The 22,330-nt window shown below is 41.1% G+C and overlaps 1 protein-coding gene across 12 annotated transcripts in view; it reads right to left on the bottom strand.

The window, feature by feature from the left end:
* Nucleotides 1-21,420, bottom strand: part of ADD1 (adducin 1) — a 63,385-nt gene extending 41,965 nt beyond the window's left edge. For 11 of the 12 annotated variants that reach the window (XM_071447353.1, XM_071447355.1, XM_071447357.1 and 8 more), the window contains exon 1: nucleotides 21,264-21,420. The gene's annotated coding sequence lies outside the window, so the exon portion shown is untranslated. Of the gene's footprint in view, nucleotides 1-21,134 lie in introns of all 12 variants that reach the window. The other variant, XM_071447354.1, reaches the window with a different exon arrangement.
* Nucleotides 21,421-22,330: the final 910 nt, after the last annotated feature.

The raw sequence follows: 22,330 nt of genomic DNA, 5'->3' as shown, positions 1-22,330 counted from the left end.
ATTGACAATTTTTTGAACAGAAAACATTGGTGCCAAGTATTTTTCCAGCCTGCTTTATTGGGGCAATAAAATTCACCATTGCTGTCACAGAGACTCAGCTACACACAATGAACAGAACTGCACAAGGGTGAGTCAAGTCACTAATTTACACTTTCATCCTCTACTTGTGCAGAAAGCACCAAGACAACGTAAAATTAAAGTATTTTTCACTCTATTAAAATTCATGGATGGTGGCAGCAGTACCAGAGACTGAATGGATATTTACTTTTGCTATCAGGGTCACTAGTCCATACAAATAAAGAGGTTTAACCCAAATACTGCTTATTTTTAGGTTTCTGTGAACCCACATGCACTTCCCAAGCCTCACACCAAACACACCAATAAGCCACTGCCCTGAGATTTTTGAACCCAGGTCAAATCAGATCACCAGCTTTCCAAGGGCAGGGCCCCAGCTTTATCCAAGAAGTAAAGCTTGATCAGCATGTCTGACCCAAAAATGAACACTGCCTCTAAACTGAAGTTATAAAAGCTGCTAAACTTCTAATTCCAAGACTGGATTTGTAAAAAAGACATAAATGTACACATAAGCTTCTTAAGGAAAGTCACCAATGCACTGAAGCAAAATTAGATGTTCAATTTGCCAATGTAATTAATCAGGTAAGAAAATGTCCATAATTTCCACATACAATAATTTGAAATCAGATTTTCTTAGGAAACAACACCCTTAAAGCCCTGAAAGTCCCCAGATTCCCTAAGAGTACTCCACATAGCCCCAAGAAGGAAAGCCATCTGCATTTACCAGAGGACAATCCACAGGACAATTTCAGAGAGAGGGGCAGTGGTGGCACCTGTGGCTTTAGACAGCAATGAGAGCAAGGCCAGGGCCTGTGAGTGAGGCCAAGGTTTTACCTTGGGGCGCTCCTGACACAGCAGCTCAGGAGGGAGAGGACACAGCAGCTCAGGAGGGAGAGGACACAGCACGGGCTCTTCCCACAGAGGAGCTGCATGGGAGCTGTGCAGGTCAGAAGCAGCTTTAGCAGAAGACTCCAGAGCCCCTTGGAACACTGCACACACTGTCAGTCTCAAGCTGCTAAAACATGCTGCTGTAGATTCAGTGACAAGGTAAATAAGCAAAGTGAAAAAGCCCCTCCACTATGCAGTGTGACCACAGTAGCATTGTTTCACTTTACCCATAAGGTTTTATAATTTTTCTGATGGTATTACCTATACAGCACTCCCCTTCTTTTAGAATGTCCTGTCCCTTTCATTTAAAATCAGATGTGAAAATATAATTTTATTTACATGTTTGTTGGGTTTTTCAACAAGGTCATACTAGATCAGTGTCTAGGGAAAATAGAGATCCCAAACATATACCCAATGCCATCACAAATACAAAAAAAACTGAAAAACTTATGTTTAAAATGTAAAATAACTATAATGCTCACCATTGTCAAACCTTTCAAAAAGCACTGTGACTAACAAAAGCTCCTACCAATGACAGAAGAACTTAAAACTCATTTTTCAACAGGAATAGATACTTCTCTGGTACTTTAAAAATGCAAGAAATTTCAGTAACTTTTAGTATTCACACCTAAAATATCAGTTTCCCAATGCATAAAGGATCAACTGAATGCAGCAGTGCTCAGGCAAAGCGGCCCCATTCTGGCCAGGATCCAGTTATTTTCATGGAGACTGAACAGCAAGGGATGAGATTTCTGAAACCTGCTGGCAATGAACAGAGCAATGTCATTTAACCCTTTGAACTACTCTGCAGCAGTAACTTCTTCCAGAACAGCTGGATGACATTTGGTATCTTTATTTATTGACAGGGGACAGAAAAGTAGTTAAGACTCTTTTTCCCTCAGTGACATACAAATAATAAAAATATTGCCTTTGACTTGGTAAAACTACAGTTTCATTTTGTGCAAGCATGAGAGCTATTTTATGGGTTTGTTTGGGTTTTTTAAATGTTAATTTAGGTTAAAAACTGAAAAAATTTCTGAATCTGGAATGAAGAATCTGTTGACATAGTCATTTGGACACTACCCTCTGGAACAGAAGATATCCTGGGATAAACTCTTAAACTGATCAGATACAAAAACCTCAAACCAGATCATTTTAGATTTAACTACAATTGTAGAGACAATGCTAGAGTAAATTTAAAAGTACTGTATTCCAAGGGTTCAAGTCAGCCATAGAATTTACCATACTCTTAAGGGGAATCCCACACTACAGTGGGAGGATACAAACCCCACAGACAGTAACAGTGAAGGTGCCCAAAATCCCTCTGAACTGCCTATGGACACACAGGAACACAGACACCAAGACTCTGCTTGTTTAGCTCATCTCTAACATGGAAAAGACCACACCTAAATGAAACATTTTCCATTTGTTATTACTGATAAGAAGCTGAAGCTGGAATGTTTAAAAAAGTTGAGTATGAAAAGATTCTGTATGGGGTTTGATCCACAAGACATCTGAGTCTAGACCTACTGGAGTTAACAAATAAAGACTGAAGGTTTTGGGTGTTTTTAATTAAGAAATCTACTAACAAACTGAAATGCTAAAATTCAAGCACATGAATTGTCAGATTTTCAGTTTCAGTTTGCTCTGATTGTGGGTTTTATGGAAGAGTTTTGAAAAAAAAAGATTGCAAAATTTAAATATTCTACTTCAATTTCTTCATTCACCAGAAATTATTGGACCTTAATAACAGCTCTTTCTTAAGCTCTTACACATCCTGATTTGGAGAGAAGATATTCCTATTCAAGCAAGGGCAAACAAAAAGTACATAAGCAAATCAGTTTTGCTTTCCAGGCTGAAAAAGTATTAGTACATTCCTTACATATAGCAACAGTGCCACTGAAGTTAGGTTGTACAAAGTGACAGCTAATTTTGTGATGGCAAGGCTTCACAATCATTAACCCTGCTTGGGTTTTTCTCTGCTCCTGCTCTGAGATACAGTTTTGGAACAAAATAAAAGTTACTTGCCTATCCATCAACAGTGAAAATTAGTTTTCAGAGATTTGACTTACACCCTCACCCTTTTTTTTTTTTTTAAAGATGTATACTTCATGATGCCATTTTTACTTGAGTCAGAGGTAGACTAAACCTGCCCTTTTTAAAACAATATTCCATTTTTTGATGGATTTGTGAGGTGAGGACATCATAAATCTTAAGTATACTCTGGCAGCACTTGTTGCTACTCAAAATTATGTAATAACCCCTTAGCATCAAATTTAAGAATCCATGAATTTCTTTACATTTTCCAGGAAATGTTAATACAGTTATAAAGAAATAGTGTGGCTGTTCCAAAAGGATAGGAAAGCACACAAGGAAGGATGAAGAGGCCAAGTAACAGAATGTGCCACCACCTGGAAACTGCCAAAAGGAGAAATTCAAGTTTCTTGATAAATTCATGACTGACATACCCTCAACTTCAGAGATCCTACAGCACAAGCCTCACAAGTAAAAACCCTGCATTATTGTAAGATTGGTTAGTTGAGATTTTTGAGATGGATCTAACCTGAATATTCATTACTAGATGCATGAATTCTGCCATTTTTTTTCTGGCAGAGCATCCAAGTAACTCAGAAACTGCTACATGATTAGAGAGTGCAGGCATTATGCTGGAACCAGCAAGTTTGATATATAAGCAGCACAAATGTTGTGGATGGGTGTGTTACCAGATCAAGCAAGAAGACAGTGAATCAAAGCACATAAATAAAGTAGAAGCTTAATATGAAAACTAGAGGTTTCAAGCAGGCTTGAATCGGACAAAGGCAGCAGAGATGTTGAATTTTTCATTACTTTCTCCTTCATGTTCAACTTGGGTTTTTCTGAGTGACACTCCCCAGATCTCTTATATGATGGGGGAGGGAGAGAAAGATAGAAAATTACATAAATTATGACACCATTTATTCTCTCAACACAGTAGAATTGGACAGTTTTAAAAAGCCTGTATGCAGGAGGAAACAAATATATTTGAAGAATGCAAAGCTAAGTATTAATCTTGAGATAAACCTTCCATGTGAGATTTTATACTGCACTTGCACATAAAAACAGTTTTGAAATGTGAACCTCACATATGCATTGTCATTCTATTTCCAAACAGACAGCTAACAGTCAGGACTATTCAAACTCAAAAAAATTATTTTGCATAGTGCTTAAGTGGATATTTGTAAATCCTTCAGGTAGCTGAAAAATTTTAGGAAAACAGTGATTACACCATCTTTTATCCACCTTACACTAAACATTTCTGGAGAGTATTTAACATACATGCCCTATACAAAGGATATTAACACTATCTTCATAGAAGTCCCAGAAGTGACACTAAGACAAAGTTCATGTCATTGCACAGCTCCCAAAGCCAAGAGCATTCTCTTTTCCATCTCAAAATGTTCCTGATGACTTTAACCAACATATTAAAACATATCAACTATAAATTAAAGTGTTACTAGAGCTCATCTTCCTGCATTAGATTGTTCTTCTTTCCGTATTAGGAAATAACATGTCAATAAACCCCTACAAACTCTATTTTAGGAGCAGCTTATCTGTGTTTTTCTTTTTCACAGGCAAGTGTGAATGTGCTCCCCACCCAAAAATTATTCAGTTTCCTACTTCTGGGTAAACCTCAAGGGTCATGTACACCCACATGGTAACAGATGAAAGCCCAAGAGAAAACCATCTTCCTGACTGTGCCGCCTCCCTTGGCAGGCAAGTATTACTCAACTGAAGATGGCTGCATAAATTAACATCATGTAAACTCACAATTGCTCTTCCAGCTCAGATTCTCATTGTTTCCACCTGACAGTGGCAAAAAGATGTTATTTACTCTCCTCTGTAGGGTTTCAGAATTACATCTGGAGAGAAAAGCAGCAGTCCAGTTTCTCTAGTCACTGCACACAAATGTAAACACGGTGTTTATTGGCCATTTCAGTGAAGCCACTTTCAGAATCAGGAGCAGCCCAGACTTGAACATTTCAGCAATCTCGGCCATTCTCACACTTTCTACTAGATCTACTTCTTTACTTTTGAACCAGGACCTTCCTGGTCTGCAGAAGGTTACATTACTTGGTTGAAGATGGAACAGAACAAAGCAGCATGCACTAAACACAGAAGGACAGGCACCAAGCATGGCCCAGAGGTTCTGTTTGCATTGCAGGAGGACAAGGACCAGAATGGCTGTTGAGCTCACTCACACAGCACAGCCCAGGTACACTGACACAGCAACTCACCCTCTGCTGGTTCAGAGGCTGCCCTCCCTGAAGAGGCCAGGCTGGATGCATTTACACTTTGGGTGTTTTCAGCCATGACCCCAAAACCCCAGGAGAGGCACATCAGCTCTCCCTCCTCTCTTCCACACACAGCTTTGAGAGCACCAGCCCCAAGCACACAAGGCCTCTGTTAAGGTTCATCCCCAAACATTACCTAAAGACAGACACACACACCATTTTGGACAGCTTTAATGTTCTACAAAACTAATTTAAAATCACTACTAAACCCAAAAGAACAAAACTGAACTTGTGCTTCTGGGCATTGTGGACTTACTGAACTCAAGTCCCAGTGTAAAACATGCAAGGCTCCTGTTTGACACATAACCCTGCTTCCAGATTATGGATGGATAATGCTCATTTTAAAGACTATCTCTAGGCAGGGATTATTTTAGTTGACAAACATTTGAAGATTAATAGGAAAAAAGCCAGTGTTTTTACAGATCTATCTTGCAATTGGTTGTCTAAAACAAACTCCACTGGCTATAATGTCAACTTTATTGTTTTTTATTCAGATGCCTATCCAAGCAACAGCTACTCTATCCACGGACAGGATGTACTCTCATCCTTCAACCTTACCACCACCAATACCAAGAAAACTTCTAAAAATACAGTACCAGTACTCATGTTTGACTAGTAGTGACCAGAGACTTCTCCCCACTGTGTTCTAAAAATCACACCCTGCCAGCACAGGGCTTAGAATTCCAGAAACAGAAATTTAAGTTAAAAATAATGAACATCAAGGATACAAAGATGTGTCAAATCAGTTGGGAGTCAGATAAGGATCCTGAATAATTCACACAGCACTAAGTACTTTCATTCCTGACTCAAGCTGTAAAATGAACTCTTTCTAGAAACCCAACTGCTGCTGTTTTATTGCCAAAATATGCATGTGCAGTTCTTTCAAGTTCACTGAGAGGCTACTGGCATCAAAAATTGCAAAGCACCATGACATGTACGCAGCGTTCAAAGCCAGAATTCTAAACCCAGCTTTTAAAGCGATTTCCCGAACAGCGTGCAGCCAGATTCAGGCCAGCAGCTCCTGCCCATGTGAAGCCCAAGTGATCTCAACAAAACCTTAGAAATTGGTAAGCAGCTCTCCAAGGAGAGGAGCCAAACAACTGTGTCAAATGGAAACAATAATCACTTGCATCAAAGCTGAACTGTGGTATTTGTTTTTACAACAGTTGTATTTTATATGTAGAAAAAGTTAAGTCTTTAAGTCTCCAAGTCTCCACTCCCAAAGCCTTTCTTTCCATTTAGTCTAAGTGCACCATGCTCTCTCCAGAGCACAGTATTATTTTCACTCTTCCTTGTGGGAAGTCACCTCCACACTGGGCTGGCCAGAGGGCTGAGTCTACACATCTGTGTGGGTGGCCATGCTGGGAGCTGCCAGACAGAGCAGGGGAGGGAACATGGAAACGAGCCCTGCCAATCCAAACCTGCACTCACATCTGCTCAGCACAAGTTCCTGCCCTCAAGGGATTTCCATAGGATCTAACACGTCCACAAACTTAAGTGCATATTAGGCCCCAAGCAACTCCCACTTTGTCAGAGTTGTTCAGTAACAAAGCATCTAACAAAGCTTATGAAACACAACAGAAATCTTTCCAAAATGTATTCTGTAGGGCCCCATGATGAATGGCATTTACTATCCCATTTTTAACAGCTACCTTTCTATGCCTATCCAGAAACCAGTATACTCTATGAAGTCTGTCCCAGAAGTCCCCACACAAGATATATATAATTTACATTGGCCATTATTCTTCGAAGGTAGAAATTAGAAGATCCAGATCTTACAGCTTTTCTCTTTTTTCTTTAAATCAAAACAAGCCCAGCAATTCTACTGTTCAAATATAAAGCCTGATGTTTATTCAGTCAACTGCCCTGATTTCATTAGGAAGAGATTCTGTAGTGTTCTTCTTTGTATACAAGGACTTTCTGTAGCTGTCAGAGTCAAAACCATTTGGGGTTTTATAAGCAACTGTCAAACTCATACTAATGGTTTAACTCTCAAAATATCCTGATTAACTATGGCCTGTGTGCAGTTTTAAGAGCAGAATAACACACACACACTTGCAGCAATGTAACAATTTCAGCTTTACACCATGACAAAAGTTACATATGTTCTAACATTCCAAGCATAGCTGATATAAAATGTAAAATCTTATTTTGCACTGTGCTAAGCTCTTGACTGTAACAATACTTCATAGCACAAAGTCCCATGGGCCAAGATAGAATGTGACTTTTTTTAAAGTGTGCAAACATAATACGTGTAAAAAAATCTTACAGAAATCCCCAGTGTGAGGCAATCCAGATTTTTAAACCTGTTTCTGACCTTACTGGACCAACATATTTTTCTATTTACTTCAGTTTTTCTCATCTGTCTTCTCCAAACTAAACCAACCTTCATTTTCTCTCCTTTGTCATATTTGCTCACTATTTTATTTCCTATTAGTACCAGACACTACAGAATTGCATAAATCAGCTAGCAACAGACAGATAATGCTTCATTTCCCCCTTTTAATCTCCAGAACCCCATCAACATTGATTACATTCAGATGGCTTTATGAAGATCTCCAATGACACACAATAGCAATATATCTCACCAGCTTCAATTATTCTTACTTATAGGTCTCTTATCAACCTTACCTGAACTTTCTTGATGTCATCCTTAAGTTCCCTGCTCTCCTCCAAGTCTCAAGCAAGCTATACAAGGCTTATCTCAAATTAACTTGTTTCCATTTTCTAGAACTTTCACAACCTAGGAAGAAGCTGATGGCAGCAGAAGCCAAACCACCCACTGTCCAGTACCTGCACTGCATCTCCCTGCTGCAAATCCCTCCTGTGCCGGTGCTACAGACCCCACCCTCCACAAGCTACACCTCGACATCTTTCCCCAGGGACTCTGATCTAAACCAGCAGGCCCTGGAAAGGAGATGCACACACTGTGCTTTGGGAGGGAAACAAGATTTGTCTGATTCATCCTCCGAAGATCAAACTGCATAGCAACGTGAACCTTCACTTCATAAAACAGTTAAGATTTTATGTGTTTGTGAGGCACAGCATCAACATGAAAAATCACCTCTAAGGACAGTCACCTTTTAAAAAAGTGACACCAGCTAACAAGATATGGTATTAAAAAAAAGTTGATATGACTCTCATGAAATAAGAGACCAAAGTGCCAGATCTAAACACGCTGCTGAAAATACAAATGATTCCAACACTGACTGCATCCTTTCCAGAACTAGCTATAGCACAGGCCATGTCTGCAGGGAATGCTATTCTAGAGCACACAATAAATAAAAGATTATTTCAATTTAAGACAACTGAGCAATACTCCACTTCAATTTTGACAGATAAAAAAGGGCTAAAAAGAAAAAAAGTCTAAAAATTAATATACAGCCAGCTTTCTGTCTATTAACTTTTAGATTTTTTTTTCTTTTTAGTCCTTTGTCTTCTCTCTGAGGTTTAATAGTGTATTATCAGTTAACAAACATATTACCTGGTTCAACAGAAGCAGGAAACTGTTAAGTTTCCAATGTCATATGCCTTAAACAAATTCGAAGAAAATAATTGTTTGACTTTTCAGTAATTATTTCTATTACTCCAAGGCAATAACACTATTTATTTTAATCTGACACTTTTTCAGTTACCATGACAAATCCAATTCAGTCTAATTTTAAAACATACTTCAAGAATAAAAAGTCAGACAATCACCTTGTAGAGTTTTCTAATGGCACACACATTAATACATACTTTCAAAATGCCAGTATTTATAAACAAATTCTCCTCATTAGAAGAGCCTTGAAATGACATCTGCTAAGTCATCCATGCTCTGGAGACAACTGACTAACAGTTTCAGACTTTGGGACTTGTCTTTTAATACCTGAGACTCTCTCTAGTCCACACCTGTTCCACAATAAATGACAAGACAGAATGTCTAAATAATACAACAGGTTAAATGCAATTTCCTCAACATTCACATAACAATAAACACTTACTCAAGCTTTAAAGTATTAACTATTATTTAACTGTCAATCACTGTTCTCCCAAAATTGTATTTAGGGATGTAACTTAGCTAACACTAACACTTAAACATGTGCAAAGTACCATTTATGTCATTGACATTATACCCATGTAATTATTTACCATTCATACTAATTACTAGGTGTAAATCCAGTAATTTAAAGGGATAAGATTTGGTTCTTAGTCTTCTACATTACTTTTGAAAACATCAGAATACTGTTAAATTTATGAATTGAGAAAAATAATCTTAGCACACAGAGAGGGCTGGACACAGCTTTGGCAATTATTTAGACCAAAAATCAACAGGAAATTCAACCAACAGCTGAAGGGAAGTCAATAAAAACGTTAAGCACAGTCAGGAAGGAACCTTTCAAACATCATTAAATTTCTAACCTGTCCTATCCAAACTACTTTCCATGCTTGAACTTCCTTCCTAAAATGAAGCTTTCTAGATGAACATTTAGAACAAATAAGTAACAGAGATGGAGAACAGAAAAATACAAAGCAGTTACTGTATTTCTGCACATATAAAAACCACATCCAGTAACACAAGCTACTGATATAGATAAAACAATTGCCCAAATGAGTGTTTATAAGTTCCCTCCTGGGTCTGAAATACCTCAGCAGGAATTAAATCATGATTTAACATGTCTTAACAATTGAATAAATTAGAAAAATATTGCAACCTCAGGCAACATTAATTTCTCAATTTGCCAATTAGTGTTCTTCTGTCAGGGAGAACACAGTAGAACCCTTTTCTTTGTCAAGTCTCCTTTAAAACCATCATTTTCTAAAAGGCAGAGATATAGGAGTGTCTTTCATTAGTGCAACAGCACAATGCTTTCTCAAAAAATAATATTCCAAATTTATTAGATGGCCAGCCTTAGGCCAATACACAGGAACAACAGGGCAACACACAGCAAAATGGTATAGGGTGTTTTCACTACATCAACCCTTCAGCTTGCACCAATGGGAGTCATTTGTAAGCAGCTCAAAGGAGGATTTTCAGAGAAATATGAAGACAATGACATAGCTGGGCATGTGCTGTGGGCAGCTCCCTTCAATCACACAGGACAGAAGCAGCAGAAAACAATACAGGATTCATTACAAAATCTATTGAACTATGCTGCATTGACTTGGGGTTCCTTAAGGCAAAACTCAACATACAGGCACTAGAAAAAACACAATGTAGCATATTCTATTAAACAATATTTGAAACATCCTACTTGTCTAACATTTCTTATCCCCTGATATAAGCATTTCTATACCTCAGAATGCAACTGGTGCACTTGTCCAAGAAAGAGACCCCCCATGTAGCCACGGGTGTCAGGGCAGTGTCTGCTCAAGTTATTGCACCATCTTTAGTTAAAGACAGGAATGGTGGGAACAAATGGATATTCCAGGTCAAGCAGCTCAAATCCCCAGGTAGGGTGGAAAACAACATTACATCCCCTCCCCCTCCTTACATAAGCTAACCAGCTCCACCTTAAAGACAGCCTTATTCCACTACTCCTAAGGGAAGGCTGTTGCAGACTCCTATGCCTCCGTTGCTTAGGAACCATCTTTTCTAATTTCCAGATTAGGTTTGTTCTTGGATAGTTTATACCCATTTGTTCTTACACCTCAAGCATAAAAAGCTCTTTTTATCCACCTGTGTTGTTTCACTTGTTTTTATGAAGAGCAACCTCTTCCATGATTTGTTTCCCCAGATCAAACACGACACTCTCTGAGTTCCAGGAATTAGTCCCTGGATCTCTTTTAATGTCCTTTTTACTTGATGGTGGGTTATAGGAATTATGTGCAGCTTTTGAAGTAAGCTTTCACCACTACCAGAAAAAGTTAATATCCCTTTACTTTAAAGAAAAATATTAGCAGGGCAACAACAGTGTACTTGTTATCCTAATACTGATCTCCACTGCCAACTCTGATAGGTTTGTCATCCTGAAGTGTTACAATTCCTTTCATGCTCTTTGATACAACTCCTTGTCCTACTGGTCATTTCTTAAGGTCTCACCTTTGTTCTGTGCCAAACCTTCTGTATTGGTGATGTTTGACATCTGATGAAGATCATGAGATTGGCACGAGAAGTAGGAATGGATAAATGATTTTAATAAAAATACTAGATCTCAAAACTGGTCCTGACAAATTCCACTGCTTATATAGTTCCAATAAATCATCCACTGGTCATCAAGTTCTATCCATACTTGACACACCCTGTCACCACTCAATATCAATTGTCACAAAAACATCCCTCTAATTTTTACATGGAATCATACTGCACATTATGTGGCTTCTAAGCTACAAGGGGTCAGCTCTAAGCATGTATCCTCTCCAAGAAGTCAGGGATACTGCACAAAAGAGGTGTTAGATTTCTCTGACAAATCTTCCTCTGGTGGGAGCTGTATCACTTCATACCCTTTTCATCTTACCTCCACAGAGAACAGCTTTCCATTCTAAATTTAAACAAATCTCTGTATATTAAGGTCATACTAATGATGCAGTTACTAGCCCAAATCACCTTTTCCTCTTAATGCTGTGAGTACTTTCACTGCTCTCCAGCCATCCAATATCCTTCTGCCCTGCCATTTCATAACAATTCTTGCAACTGAGTCTCTAATTACACAAATCACGTACTTCCAAATTGTACAGTAAATGTTACCCAGTTCCACTAACCTGCACCCTGCAAGCTGGGCTCCATCTTCATGGAAATAATCTTTGTAACTTCACTTCAGCATTACTTATGTGCATGTGTTCAAAATGTCTTCACTGAAAATTAAGGCAAACTTTCCATGTAGTCTTTCTCAAGTATCTAAATTATTTTTAGTCTTATTTCATTACCCCATGCTTCCTGACAAGATACATGAAGACTCTTATTCAGGTTTTCTGCTTATTCCTGATGATCCTTTTCAATTTGCTATCAACCCTGCTAGATCTTGTATCTCTACTTTTTTCTACATGGAAAAAACCCAAAATTTAGTAAGAGCACAAATATTTTTTACAGTTGCCAGAATTACCTGCATTTATTGCTGCATCAGAAGTTCAGCCATGCCAGGAGTAGCTGAAAGCACCTCATCAAATAAGCCCTGCACACTGCTGTAAACCAGAATTGCAAGAACATTTGGATGCTTAACAACTTATGGAGTTTGCAATTTGAATGTTCACTTCTGCAATTACAATTACAAACAGCTTTTCATGACACTCAGACATTTTGGGTCTTTTTGCTTTAGTTGAGCCTTTTTTTCTTGCTTTTCCCCTAAACGATGTTTGTGTAAAACATGAATAAAAATTATGCCACAAAGTCTCTTGAGAGCTAGAAAAAGGAAAGGCAAGTTAAAGCTGCTTAATTTCAGCTTCACCTCAAATCAGCCAAATAAAAAACAACAAGAAAACCTGTATTATCAATATTTTGGCTTGAGAATAGACTGCACAGCTATTATAAAACTTACTTGGGGGTAAAAGAGGGAAAAAAAAGTCTGCAGAGACAAGGTTCCAATTTAGGACTACCATAGCAACAGAGAGAAGGGAGGGGAAAATTACCAGATTACTCTCTCAGATCATCAAATCCTTGAAAGAATAAATTTAGATTTGAGTTTCGGTCAAATTGACTGAATTCATCCTATTCATTAATGATAAACACATCTAATTAAGGACTAAATTAAGCAAGCAAAAACTGTAGTACAAGAAACAATGTAGCAAATACAACATTTCAGACCTCACTTTTCCTTCTACTGTAAACATTTATTTGGTATCACAACAGGTCTTCATACCAGCAACCAGTAACAGAATTATTGAGGAAGGTGTCTAGTACTGATTAAAGGTCTGCAGAGAAAAAGAGCCATTTGAAATCTGCCTCATTCTTGTTAAGTGGCTTGAGTAGCTACACTACTGAAAATGGGCAATAATATTCTCCCATTTGCCTTGGGGGTGTAATGAATTTCTGAAAATATAGTTTCAGAACAGAACATACATACATACAGAACTAACATATTTCAACAACATATGTGGGCACAGTAATGATCCCAGAAACCAGGGAATGTAGAAATAAGCTTAAGCTCCTCAAAGAAGTGACATTCTGAAAAACAAACCCAGGATAACCTAAGTAAATAATTATTCACATGTTTTTAAATGGTGCAATTTTTAACATTCTTAATATTTCAGGATTGCTTTAATAAATGCCTAAATACAAAACTACATAAACATTAAACATTACACAAAACATTAGCAATGTTTTATTAACAATTATAATTATACATTAACTCAGTGTCTGTCTGTCTGTGTGGTTTTCCAGTTTGCTTTCAGTCTGCTTTAGAACTTGCACTGATCTTGATGCTGCTGAGTTATGTGGACCATCTTATACTGAGTTTCTTGCCTGTCTCCCAGAAAGAGAATTTGTGATTGCAGCATAAGGGAACGATTTTGACAGGTGGGATGTCCACTTCTAGACCTGCCACAGTCTTTGTTGTTGACCTGGGACACTTTCATACATTAACATATGCTAATAGCTGATTAAAAAAGCAAGAACAATAGGAGTCTCTGTCTTTTTGGGAGAGCAGCTATCTCAATGCTTTAACCAACTCACATTAGATAGGATCCCAAACCCACTGATCCTGCAGTTGAAATAGCAAATGCAGCTACAAAGGTTTAATTTTGACATTGTGAGCTTTGCTTGAGGTGTGGAGAGTTGTCTCCCCACTTTAGTGGTAAATATTGACCCATAAAGACTCTGAGCCTCAGGCATCTTTTCCACCAGCCAGAATGTTCAATTAATAAGGCTGCCCTCATAATTTGCAAGACTGCCTAAGTCCAGCTTTCCTGGCTGCCATTCAGATTTTAAGCATGTTTCCCAGCCTTCTGTTCACCACTCCTGGCTTTCGCTGAGCCGCTGCCAAAACGCTCTTTATTTCCTGGTGGCTGGGCAGGCCACAGGACACTTTCTGAGACACCTTCTTCCAAGTTGTGCAGCAAAATGTTCACTGTGTTCCCTGCTCTTGGCTCCTCCCCAGGATTCTGCAGCGAGGGAAAATAGGAGGATACGGGAAGGATTGTCATTGTCATTCCACTTGTGTGAAGCAAGGGCACAGGCACCTTCGCCGGCCTCTCCCTGTCCCCAAACCAACATCTCCATTCACAGCCTGCAACTGAGCCAAGGAAAGTGTCCCAGGTCAACAACAAAGACTGTGGCAGGTCTAGAAGTGGACATCCCACCTGGCAAAATCGTTCCCTTAGGCTGCAACCACAAATTCTCCTTCCAGGGGAGAGGCAAGAAACTCAGTATAAGATGGTCCACATAACTCAGCAGCATCAAGATCAGTGCAAGTGCTAAAGCAGACTGAAAGCAAACTGGAAAACCACACAGACAGACAGACAGACACTGAGTTAGAAGCAGCAACAGAATCAAAGACCAGGATGGTCCTCTCTGAGTCCAAGGTGTAGAAACCCACCCACCAACCTTCCTTGATACACAAGAGATGAAACAGCTTTCCTTTGGATGAAGGATTGATATCTTATCTCCCTCTCCATCATGTATGATTCATTTGTTTTGGGAAAACCCTACAGAATTTACTAACTTTTTACCAAAATCCCTATATCACTAAACAGGAGAAAAGCCATAGATTTATATGTACAGCTGAGATCTAAGCAAACATCTAAGATCATTATTAATTTTTTCTGCCTATTAATAGATTAAAAACCATTGTAATACTGTACCATAAACATTGTACATATCCAAATAAATTTAACTGTATACTTATGGCCACCAACACTTCATAAAAAATAATTTACAAAAACAAAACCATTTTATCCTTAATTCACCTATAATAGACATAAATTCATTCCAAAATATTTCTAAGTCATCAGTTATAGCTGAAATCACTAGACTATCTTTGAAGACTCACCATCTAATAAATTTTACTCTAAGCCCAAGAGGGTGGGGAAAAAAAAACAAGCAAAAAACCAAAAAACCCCACACTTTGCTATGTACTAGTAGACTTAAAAATAATATCCACAGTAAGGAAAGAAAATTTACTCTGGAATCAAAATAGAATCTTGTGCTTTACACTGAATCAGTTATTCAAATCATATGGAAATTTGAAGTGACATTTAAAAATAGAGTGACACATTAGCTGTGTAGAATTTCACCTGAAAATCATGGAAACCTTTCCAGTAACTGAAAACAACTAGAGAAAAATGACAAAACTAATGGAATATTATTTGCTACCAACTGAAGTCTTAAATGCTTTCCTATTTATCCTTTTTAAGTTCTCATGTTCTCTCTACATCCTGTGTGAGTCCCGTGCTCCCTCCTGCCTTCGCTGGCTCTCCAAGGCTGGCCAAGGCATGGCAAAAACCACTGGGGCTGGATCAGTGCTGCCCATGGCCTGCCTGGCTGAGGGTGTGCAACACCTGCACAGCCACACCCCTGCCCATGGCCTGTGTGACACCTGCACAGCCACACCCCTGCCCATGGCCTGTGTGACACCTGCACAGCCACACCCCTGCCCATGGCCTGCCTGGCAGTGCCTGTGTGACACCTGCACAGCCACACCCCTGCCCATGGCCTGTGTGACACCTGCACAGCCACACCCCTGCCCATGGCCTGCCCACCTGTGTGACACCTGCACAGCCACACCCCTGCTGCCCAGAGCCAGCCCCAAGCCATGGCCCTCTCTCAGCAGGGACACAACTTTGGCCATCACATCTCCCTGCTGGCAGAAACCTTTCATGCTTGAAGTCGCCACTTTCCTGTTCAATTCAGCTGGGTGTAGCTAGCAGTTTTAGAAATTGAAGAGAAAAATAAATTAAGTCCCTCTAACTCTGGAACACCAAGCTGTGCTGATTCAAGGTCACCACACAAGGCTTTGCTAGACAAGATCTTTTGGATTAAAATAATAGCCAAGTGTGTGGTACCTCTCAGTTAATGCACAACAGCAGCAATGTGCTCTTTCAATGAATTTTAGATGGAATGGATGCTTCACAAGTGCACACGCTCGATAGATTTTTATAAATATTTTGCAGTGACATTGCAAATTAAAGACATTGCTTAATCTGTTAAAACACCAAAGTCAGGGTATGCTTTATTCTTCATCTCCACAGTCACAATGCACCAACAGTGACTTTATGCTCAGTCATTTGTAACACACACACAGAACAGCAGCAAAAGAAAAAAACCCAAACAACAACAGCACAAAACAACCAATAGAAAAAACAGAGAAGACAGTTTTCATGGGTCAAGGTTTCCCTCAACACTTTCTGGTTTAATCTGGCATAAGCTATAATAGAACTGAAATAGTGCATCAGACCTCTCAAGATTCAAGATGTAAAACAAGATAGAAATAAAAAGCATAAAAAGCAATACAACATATTTGAAATTTGTACAAACAAATCAAAAACAACATCCAAAAAACCTAAGTTTTTATGGCTCCAAGTCAAATTACAGTTTTTAATCCAAAATTGCTTTTAGATGTTTACTGATTCCAACCAAAAACCTAGATTTGGTTTTTTTGCCCCCTAGTCTTTGGAACATAACTGCATCACAACAATCATCTACTCATTTGATTTGGAAGTATCAAAAATCCCATACACTGTTACTGATTAAGTGCTTTTACTACTGTTTCCATGAGCCCTTTACAACACTTCAGTTAGGTGTATGAAAGAAAAAACAAAATCTCAAAATTCTGAAATATTTTACTTCTTATTTTTTCAGACTTCCTGAATCTAGATCTGAAAATCATACATAACATATGGTACAAAAATTAGTGATTTAAAAAAGACATTTGTCAATTAAAAATGCAAAGGAATGTTTCATTAGTCTGAAGAGCACACATATGCCAAATCCCAGTTTAAAAGAGTAGTTCATAATGTCACAGTTCTAAAACTGAATTGAGACTTGCTTTTATTTATGCTAACTTTTAATTAATCTGCAGGGAAAACCATACAAATAAGTGATAGTGAAAAACTCTTTTGACGTTTGCACTTGTTAGTGCAACTGATGTGAGTCTGAAAGGCTGATCTTTCCCTGGGTAACAAGTGAATCCAGCAGAGCAGGCAGAGATCATTCCTCAGCATGCAATCCAATAAGCAAGGTCAAAGGGAGGAAGCTAGGAAGGGACTGAAGAAGTTGCTACTCCAGTTTGGCTACACCTTCAAGGACGAGGTTTTCAGCCTCTCTGAAAGGTCAGAGCCAGCCCAGCCGCAGCGCAGGCACCCACTGGTCAGCCAGCGCCACGGGCAGCACTTACTCACACCCACCTCGGCCCTGAGGTGAAGAACAGTTCGACTGAAATTCCTCAGAGCAGCAGCAACATTTCAACTCATTCAAGACCAGGACCGTTTACTGAGCTGTTAACCCGAGTCCTGAAGGCAAATGAGCCCATCTCAGCTCGGCCCCGATTTGAAAAGCAGTACTTCTGAAAAGGGCGTTTCCTGGAGTCTCTTCCCCTACAACATTTGCAACTCCCAGCCACTAAACCTCCTGAACTGAGGAGACCACAGTGAACAACATCCACTGAGTGCTGAGCAAAGAAACCAATGACTTGCTTCAATTTGACTAAAGGCTATCAAGATAATTCTCAATAAACAACAGATGCCTGCTGAGATGGTAACAGATGTCACCATACATTCCCACAGAACCCTGTTACTGTATACATGATACCCTAAAGTGAGAGAAAAAGTAGCCAGAGAAAAGGGTAAATTTGAGGCAAAAATTACTAGAGATCAAAATCTGTATAACCAGTACTTTTTGAGCATTACTACCTCTAATGAAAAGCTTTCCTCAGGAAAGAAACTGGTTCACATGCTTTACATTTTACACCTTGCTCTACTGACAGGTTGGTACAGCTCCTGCTCTCAGCCCTAGCAAAACCAGAATATTTTTGAAGAGAAATGCTGAATAAGTAGCAAGACTAGGTAATATTTTCCTATTCCCCTGAGGAGGCTGATTAAATTATATGAATGAAAACTGCCTAACTTAGGTGATCTAGGGACTTCTGTGATTTTTAAAATATATCTGCTTTTGAATCTGTTGTTATACAAGATGCATAACTTAAGAGAAGAGCTTTGGACAGGTTCCTCAGCAGATGTCAAATGACCTGCACAATGGGCTCAGCAGAGGAAACTCACATTCACATCTGCTCACAATCACTTTTCAAATATAAAGCACATGCCACCCTGAAACTGCCAAAGAAATATTTAGTTGCAGGCTGAATTACTGCTACAGTGCTATTTCACAAATCACTTTGGGGTGCAGCATGGTCCAAGAGCAAGTTCTAATTCAGGAGCCACCACAGTCAGAAAATCAGCACGGAGTTTTCTTCATGCCCTCCTGCCTCAGGTGTCTCTGCTGTACAGCAAAAGCCACATTGATTCACTCCACTCAAGTAGTGGGCAAGTTTTATTAATATGCATCTTTCCCCTCAAAGCAGGACTGGCTCATTTGCATAGCAACATTTTGGGGTTTACAAATTACTCACTATTCACCACTGCTACAACTCCTTAATAATGAAGAAAGCTGTTCCTACCAGTCAGAAAAGCAGTGGGTGCAAGATTTACTGCCTAGGCTCCTCAGGAAGCACTTGTCACATAGAAGTATGCCTAGTAGCAATCAACATGCTAAGCAGCCTTCTCCTAGTTTGAAACTTTCAATTTAAATAATTTTATTATTTAATTCTATTTATTAACAAAATCGGCTGCTTCAAAATTCTTTTTCTTTCCTCCTATACCAAGTCATGGAATGTTGGATGAGATTTGCTAAAGGCAGTTCATGCTGTGAAATTCCACTTCAAAAACCAAGACTTGGGGCAGAAGTAGTTTTAGCCCTGCTTCTGTCAAAGTCTCTCAGTGCTCAAATTCTCTATCTAATTTCAGCAGATGATGCAAGTCCATACACAGCATCACAAACTGGTTTGGGTTGGAAGGGGCCTTAAAGATCACCTGGTTCTGAACCCCCTGCCAGGGGCATCTGCCACTAGACCAGGCTGCTCAGAGGCCTATCCCAGACGTGCAGAAAAACATTTAATATTGATGGTGAATCTCAGAGAATGAGAAGAGGTGAGTCATTTTCTCTTGGATACTTCTAAAAGAACTGTCACAGAAAAATACTGATTCAGTAAATGACCTCCTTCACTCTGCAGCATTAGTGAACCATACTCTAATGAGCTTACTGGCACAACATGCCAGCAAAAATACTTGCTTCAGATGAAGCACATTCACATTTTTCACACTTATAATCATCAAGCACAGAAAGAAAACATTCAGTCAACACAACAGTTTTTGGCTAAAAAGCACTGTCCTCAGCATAGAACTTCATAGCAGTAAAACTACAGGACACTTCAACATGCAAACACAGTAATGCACAGCAAAGATGTAAAAATTTGCAAATGCCTCTTCCTCAAAACTCTCCCGAGAAAACCACCAAGTTTGAATTCTGTGAGGCAAATCATAGAGATCATTACATTCACTCAAGATTATATCAAGTGTGCTGGCATCAAATCTGTTTACTGAATAGAAAGAAATACCAAAGCCACCTGTTTCAGAAGTCTAGCCCATAGTTGCATTTTTTCCTCACTTATTACACAAGTGCTCTTCAAAGAATATTTCCTTACTGAGAAACAGAAATTTTATACCATTATATTTAATTTAACAAAAAATGGAAGCCAATCTTAGAAATAGTTTGTATGCCTTTAAAATAAATTCTTTTGCTCTGTTAAAAAAAAAAAAACCAACAAACCAAAAACCCGAATTTGTGACAATTAAGGACTGTCAAGAATTCCATTGGCACATATAGTCACGTTACAAGAAGCAGAGCTGTAAACAGCCTGTCTGCAGGGAGAGACCTGTAGCGTCCAGCAGAGCACAGAGGAATTATCCAGCAGCAGTTGCAGTTTGAGAATTCATAAGCTCAAGGTAAGGTTTTGCAAAGCTCTGTATAAAAACCCAAGTCATAGAGCAAGAAAACTGAATACCTTTGGTTTACGATAACGTTGTGATCCACAGCAACTTTGCAAAAAGCAAAGAATAAAACCAAACCAGCAATAAGCTTACAGAACAGAGCTACAGCAGCATCTCACGAAAGATGTAAATTCAGTGCTATTCCTAGCCCCCACCTCAACACAGCCATGGGTATTTTTCCAGCTTGACTGGATTTTCCCCCTCCCTAATTGCTAGTTTTAACTAAAGCCAACATAGATTAAGAATCAACCCTAAAAGCAGCACAGCGAGGGTGCAGCAATTACGTGCAGAAAGGCATGTGACATTTCACATCAAAAGCAGACCCTAGAAACGCTAAAATCTAGATACCCCTTCAAGCAGAGGAAACAAAACAACAACTGCCCGTCTGCTGCTGGTGCCCCGCCAATCCCCAACACCGCGCACACACATCCCAAACCCTCCCTCACTCCTACGTGCTCTGCGGACGATGACTTGGGCTCTCCCAAGCCCGCATTTCGCCCCGCACGGTCCGCAGGTCACCTCTGGGGCTGGCAGCAGGGGCAGCTGAAGCCGAAGGGCGGCGGGGGCAGCGCGGGCAGACGCAGCGCTCGGGTGCAATGGAGATTCCAACGCCGAGCGGCCGCTTCCTGCGGCGGTGGCGGCGGCTGGAGCATCCCGGCGGGCACGGGACGGGCACGGCGCCTCCCGAGGCAGCAGGGCTGGCAGCACCTGCCCCCGCAGCTCAGCCATCCCGGCCGGCACCGCAGCCCCGTCCTGCCCCCGCCTCCGCGGTGACCCCGAGCCCGCCGCAGCCCCTCACCGCAGGCACCCTGCGCGCAGTGGTTTTTCCGCACTGCCCGCCACGTTTTCCAGGCAGACGCGGCCCCCCGCGCTCCCCTCCGGGCTTACCGAGCCGGTTCCAGTGTCTGCGCCCCAGCCTCTCCTCGCCGCCCCCTCCTCCCGTCTCCCCCTCACAGCCCGCTCGCTGCTGGCTGCGCCCCTCAGCCTCCTCCGCACCGTCACTGCCGCGTCGCTCACCCGAGGACAGACGAGAACGGGCAGGAGCGAAGGGGCCGCGGCGGCCGGTCCCCTGACGAGGCTGTCGCTGTCTCGGTCCCCGCCTCCCGCCGCTCCCGCCGCCCCCTCAGGCACCGAGCGGCCCCCGCCCGACAGGGTGCGGCTTCCACAGCCCGCAAACCCAACAACGGCGCCGCCCATTGGCGGGAGGGCGCGCGCCCGACGAGTAAGCGGCTCTCTCATTGGCGGAGGGGAGAGGGGGGCGAGGGGCGGTGCGGCCGGGCCGCCCCTGGCGGGTCCCGCGGCTCCGGGAGCGCCGGGGGGGCCTGGGCGGCCGGGAACGGGCTGGGAAGAGCCTTCGGACACAGGGAAAGGCTTCTTGTGGCGCCAGATCCCAGCGGAAAGCAGCGGCGCGACGCTTGGGAAGCTTATCTTAGAGCGGGCCGGGAGATAGGCGCAGGCGGACATCGGCAATCGCCGAGGACGCGCCGCGATAAGGGCTCCTTATCGCGCTGCGGTGGCGGTGTCCGATCGCTGTCAGCTCAGAGCAGGGCCAGGAGGGCAGGACTCAGGCTTGAGACATGCCTTGGCGAGGGCTGGGAACACCTGTCACTGCCGAAGGGGTTTAAGCTGTGGAATATCCTCCGGATGTGAAATGCCAGGCCGGCGAGGAGCCGCGCGGTGCGGGGAGTGTGCAGATCCAGCGCACAGCTGGCACAGAGCAGCCTGAGCAGAGCTTTCTAAATCGCCTCGTTAGGGCTTCTGCACCCTTGGAGAGCTGTGTGCTGGTATAACCCTCGGTTTGTTACAGTCACGGCACCAACTGTAAAGTTAACTTCTTCTGTTGTCTATTTTCTGTCCATTTGTAGTCTCGTTTCTGTATAATTTTGATTTTGCTGGTCTGCACGTCTGCGTCTTGTACAGAATGCTGCCTGCCACGGGGCAAATGAAGACTTGGTGGTCTGGGAACAAGCTCTCAAAACAGTAAACCCTTCTCTTCTGCTATCTATAACCCTCATCCCCAAGTTACCCATAGGTAGGGAAGAATCCAGCTAGTAGAATCTGATGGATTTCAGGATCCACAAATG

This window comes from Agelaius tricolor, unplaced genomic scaffold, assembly GCF_023055355.1.
Source record: "Agelaius tricolor isolate 1412-34295 unplaced genomic scaffold, bAgeTri1.0.p SCAF_24, whole genome shotgun sequence".
NCBI classification, from domain to species: Eukaryota; Metazoa; Chordata; class Aves; order Passeriformes; family Icteridae; genus Agelaius; species Agelaius tricolor.
Note: the sequence above shows the minus strand (reverse complement) of the source record. Positions and strands in the feature narration are given on the sequence as shown.